This window comes from Felis catus, chromosome B1, assembly GCF_018350175.1.
Source record: "Felis catus isolate Fca126 chromosome B1, F.catus_Fca126_mat1.0, whole genome shotgun sequence".
Lineage (NCBI taxonomy): Eukaryota > Metazoa > Chordata > Mammalia > Carnivora > Felidae > Felis > Felis catus.
In genome coordinates, this window is record NC_058371.1 from 66,789,452 (window position 1) to 66,795,451 (window position 6,000).

At 39.0% G+C, this 6,000-nt stretch overlaps 1 long non-coding RNA gene across 1 annotated transcript in view; it reads right to left on the bottom strand.

Annotated features, from left to right (window-relative positions):
• LOC123384891 overlaps positions 1-5,468 on the bottom strand; it is a 214,519-nt gene extending 209,051 nt beyond the window's left edge. The window contains exon 1 of the long non-coding RNA XR_006596607.1: positions 5,335-5,468. This is a non-coding gene — a long non-coding RNA (uncharacterized LOC123384891). The remainder of the gene's footprint in view (positions 1-5,334) is intronic.
• Between the last annotated feature and the right edge of the window lie 532 nt (positions 5,469-6,000).

Genomic DNA, 6,000 nt, shown 5'->3' on the forward strand with positions numbered 1-6,000 from the left:
ATGATCTCATGGTTCATGAGATCAAGCTCCACATTGAGCTCTGCGCTGACAGCATGGAGCCTGCTTGGGATTCTCTCTCTCCCCCTCTCTCTTACCCCTCCCCCGCTTGCTTTCTCTCTCTCTCTCTCTCTCTCAAAAATAATAAAAATAATAAAGAGTTTAATTCCCTTACCATAAATGGGGGAAAATAGTTTATTAAATATGTGTTAGAAGGAACCTGGGTAACCTGAACGGAGATGTGCCTTAAGGAGTTAGATCTGAGTAGGAATAACATGAGGCGAGACAAAGAATAATACACTGAAAAATGGACTTACTACTGGCTAAAAATTGAGTGTTCTGGCAAGGAAAGTCAGAGCTAGGCAAATATACTACTGTAATATCACCTTGAACTGTGAACATAATGATTCCCTATACTAAATGAGATTGAGATGTCAGTATATCTTTAGTGTAACAATGGATTTACTATGTAATAACTGCAGTTCTATTTATTATGTTCTTATTATATCAAATTTCTACTAATTATATTCCTTGGAAAGGCCCAGAGGTCATTCCCTTTATTAGGTAATAAGGACTGCACTAGTGAGGAAGATACCAACATCTTTTGAGAAGTTTGGTAATGGCCATCCTCTAGCCACAGTTAACAATGGAAGATGTTTCCCTGAACCGAGCTTCCTAATTTCAACATGGATAATAGCATTACAGAATGGCAATGTTCATATTATGACACTTTTTACCTTAAGTTGTAAGAATGTCTTAATTCCTCATATGCAGGATGGCTGAGGAGGCTAGCACTGTGTCTGGACTCTCAAGACAATATATTGACATTTGGTAGTTCATAATATTACAGGAGGCATAGATAGGCAGCCAAGTAGAAGGTTGTTTAATCAATATAATCAAAATAAAATTGAAAGTCAACGAGAAGGTAAATATGTCAGCTACCACCATGAAAAATAACAACTCATTATCCTGTTTATACAAGTAATGTAGTTTTCAAAACCAGAACCCAGTGACTGAAGACGAGGCAAATCATCTTAAGGAAAGATACTGTAATGCCACTATAAATATTTATAGAAAATATTCCTCTGATTTTGCCATAAAGGAACCTGTGGCAGTTTTTTCAGACGCTATGCAATTGAGACAGGTAAATATACAGAATTTCAAGAAAGGGAAACAGGGCATCTGTGCTAACATGAATACCAGGTAAACCACAGAAGTTATAAATGGAAATTCCCAACTGTGCAAATGAAATACATAGCCCAGGAACATATGAGTAATCAAGCAATGGATCCACATTTACATTCAAAGTATTTGCCTAATATAGAGCTTTGGGATTTAGGAATCACATGGGCAACAAAAGGCAAGGGTCTGGGCTCATGCAAAGTGAGAAGGAAAGGAACAGAGAATACAAACTCATTTCTATTCCCATGTAAAACCAAAAACACAAGCTCAGTGAAAGGATGGGGGGGGGGGGGGGGAATCTGCATTTCTAGCAAAAGGAGACACATACATATAAAAACATGTCTGCTTTGCTTGGGTTCTAGATAGAGGTTTGTTTTTTTGTTTTGTTTTGTTTTGTTTTGCTTTGTTTTGCTTTGTTTTAATGTAAGAATTTGTAAATACCGGCCTATACTTATAATGATATGGAGTTTGAGATTATTTGTTGGTAAAGCCCACTGAAACCAAACTAGGAACATTAATTTAAAAAAAAATTTTAATGGGATTCTTGTTGTTGTTGTTAAGTGGGAACTATTTGGAGTACTTGGCAGAACCAAAAACCAATCTCTATGAAGTAAAAAATCCTCAACCCAGCCTCATAGGATACTCCCAGCTCAGCCAATCATCAATTCACATGTAAAAACTCATCAAATGAGTAAGTAAGAGACAAGAGACACAACATTGGGGTTTAAAGGCAAACCTACCTAGGACCATAGATGCAAAAAAAAAAAACCCTAAAGACAGATATAAATTAGAAAATTCTATCAAGGGTGCCTGGGTGGCTCAGTCAGTCCAACTACTGATTTCAGTTCAGGTCATGATCTCATAGTTGCTGAGATCGAGCCTCCTGTTGACGCCGCACTGACAGTAGGGAGCCTGCTTGGGATTCTCTCTCTCTACCCCTCTCTTGGCCTCTCCCCCGCTCGAACTCTCTCTCTCTCTCTCTGTCTCTCTCTCTCTGTCAAATAAATACATACATACATACATACATAAATAAATAAATAAAAAGGAAAAGAAAAAGAAAAAGAAAACTCTACCGATGTAACAGATTAGAGGATAAAAACACTAATTACCTCCATTACTAAAAAAAAAAAGAAAAAAAAAAAAAAACAAACACATAATGCCCACTGTCATTCATAAGCTTTTCTCTATATGTTTCATCTACTAAAGAGCAGTTACCAGTATCTCACAGCAAATACCATTCTTTATGGCTGAAATATTGGGACCATTTCTTTAAATCAGAAACTAGATAAATCCTGATACTTAATGATAAAAATTATTTTCAAAAAAAGTTGAATTATTCAGTTGGTAGTAAAGGAAAAGAATTCATTCTGACAATAAAATGTTAAAACAATATTATTTATTCACTCATGTAAACATATTTGCTACTTAGTATATCCTTCACTGACATAGAGTCCAGCATACATAATTTATTCCTTATAGCAAATATTTTAAAATAACTTGGCATTTTATGTAATTTCTAAAACTATATTTTTTGTTTCACCTTCAACCTAAATAATTGTCAGTAGTTATGATCCTGTTATGTACTTCTGTGATTTATATAATCAATTATAGTATTATCCCTCAGACATGGATATGCTAATTATATTAGTGCATAACTGTCTGTTTTTCCCAATGGTTGTTCAAAATAATGTGTGGGCAGAATACAAATATTTATGTCTGCACACAGGAAAAATATTCCATTATCATAGTTTCTTTGTACTCTAGCTTAGTTCTTTTAGGCAATGCATATTATATTATTTTAATCACTGTTTCTACTGAAAATTCTATAAATTAGTTGCTTGAGCCCTAACTCATGTATTTCTATTTTATTTTAATCACTAGGATATAACATCAATTATAGCAACACATACACATTTTAGAAAGAAACTATTCACTCTTTTCTGGTATAATAGTAATATTATACTTTGTCATTAGAAATAAAATGTAAAACTATAATACATGGGTTCTAGGTTGAATGAAACTATGTTTAAAGAAGCAGGAAAAGAAAAATCTGTCTCTGATTCAGATATGGATTTGATCCAAATACTATTTTTAACTTGGCTGATTCATATTCAGAAAGATTTTCTCTGGAGCTAGTTTTTACATAGAAGTCAGCCCATAAAATCCATATACAATATGATAGGAACTATGTACTATATCTCACCATTGAACTCAAAGAAAAAAATCTCTACAAAATTCTGGTTTAATAAAAAAGAAATGTTTTCACTGACTGAATTTTGAGTTTATTTTGAGCATTATTTCCCAGAGAGAAAGCAGTTCAGAATAAATATTTAGATACAAGTTAACTGAAAATTATAAAAGTACTTAATGATTCTTATTTGATGTCATGCCTATTTTCATTTAATAATTTTCATGTAATTGAAATGTACTTCATTGATTAGGCTGTAGACTTGATTGAGATATTATCTGGGTTACTTGCAAAACAAAATTATAATTAAAATTACGTGTTTTCCTTAAGTAATTAGGAAAAAAGAGAAGTTTGGGTTGTGAAGTAAAAAGAATAAGTAAAATATTTGTACATATATGAAAAGAAATAACCTGAAGTTAAATTAACAAACTCGGGGTAAAAAATAAAAAGGAAACCTTTGTTTCCCTAATATTAACAACTCTCCTTTAATTCTGCTTTATGTACGAGTGACAACGATTTTAAAAATAGGATATTAAAACAAAAAGAAGTTATCAGCCTCCGTCCCCTGATTCAGGTCCTATTTTCAGGATTAACTATTTTTAAAGTTTTCAGTATTTAGTTATTTGATGATTAATTGCACAGCTTTGAATCATGCACATCTTTTCCTTTATTTCTTAATTTTAAAATTATTTAGATAAAATGCTTTTTAAGTTACCACAAAAAAATACAAAGAATACACTAAATTTCTCTACCTCTCACATCTGCATAGACTTTTGGTTTGTGTTACTTTGGTTATGATTATTACATTGTCAGGTTTTACAACACTGGTACTCTTTCCACACTTCTAATTAAGCCTTCTGTGCTTTTACCTGCTTAATACTGGAAACTTAACTCACCACAGCAAAATCTGCACAATTATAATAATGCAGTACTGTATTAAGTACTGTAAATAATCCAAAAGAGAATAGATAAATCTATGTCTCAAATATCCACTGCTCAGTGGTGAGCTTTCCATTCATGCAATATACTAAAAGGTAGACAGGGATTCCGTGTTGTCAGGAGATCAGAGTGGATAAGGAGCAGCACAAAAAAGGGTAGAGCCCTGAGGGAGCCGGAGCAGGAGCCCTCATGGGGACATGAGAGAGCCTGCTGGGGTCAGGAAGAGACTCAGGGCACCCTGGAAAGGGCAGGCAGATGAAAGCCCAAGAAGCCCCAAAGACCAGAGGGTGCAGGACTGGACAGGCCAGTGTTCCCATTGCAAGTCCACATGCTTTAATGAACACTCAAAAGCTGAAGGCATTATGCCTCTATTCTCAATAAAACCACCCAAGGCAGCTAGAAAACCTAGAGGTTCGTCTTTTGGCTAAAATTATATGCAATGTGTATGGAAACATCAGCTACCTATCACCTAACCGGAAGCCTGGGTGCAGCTGCTGATCTTTCCTTTTACCAAGAAAACGAAAGGCATGAACACCTCACTCACTGCAACATCCCAAAACATGAGGTCTACAGTCCAGCAATAGTAACAGGGTTCCTGGTGGAAAGGGGCACACTGGAGGCTGAGGTTGGACTTGACTGGGGGTTAAAGCTGCAGGGCCGGCTAAGGCCAGGCCTGGAAAGGTGTGCATGCCCCTGGAGGCTGGCTATGTCCTGGGTGACATTCTTAGTGACAGAAGGTTTGAACAGGGGTAGCCAGTCCTCGGAGCTGCGGATCAATTGCGGAGCCAGCAGGACCCATGTCCCTGACCCAGGGAAAAGGTGTCAAACCACCTCCACTCGCCTGAACTTGAGCACTCGGTCCTTCCCAGAATGCCTTTTGTTCCCCCCCCCCCCCCCGCCAGGGCAGAGAGGAACTATGACTGGCTGGCGGCCCACCGGGCGAGGGGAGCAACCATCTGCTTATAACCTGGGAAAAGCTCAGGATGCGATGTCCATTCACCCACATCGTAACTGGCAACATCGCCTACCTTATTGTGGAAATGCAGTTGCCAAATCACCCGGCTAAAGGTCATCGTGGGCGCATTTCACAGGCGACGTTGAGTTAGTGAGGCCACTCTTGCCCCCTCTTGTGGAGTGACGTCCCTCCAACTGTGCCACCTAGTCTCTCATGGTCATCCGGGGATCTAAGCCCAGAGCCTCAGGGGAAGGCGGTCCGGCTGCACCTGGGGCCCACTTGGCTTCCCTGGACAGTCCTGGGCTTGTCCCCATCCACAGCAGGCCCCCGGAATGGCTGCCGCGGCTAGCACCGCCAAGAAGCGCTGAACAGACGCCAGACCTACAGCCTCGCAGAGAGCTATGGCGGCGGCCACGCCCCCTTTCCCATCCTTCACGGACTCCCGTCAGGACTTTCGGCTGCAGGCTGGGGCCGGCCTACTTTTGAATAATCCCACCTCCAGAAAAGCTCCCGGGATCCTGGTGTGTTTGGAGGAAGCAAGGTCAGTAGGACTGCTGAGTGCCCCAGAGATTTTTGGGGATCTGGGTATTGAGTGGCACCCAGGGAGAGCTGCTGTAGAACAAAGAGGACTTTCTCTGCGAACCAAAACATTTCCTGGCAGTGCACAGGCAGCAAATCCCCAGCTCAGCCACATTCACCTCTCGCGTCTCGCCGCAGACCCCAAGGAGAGACCAAAGAG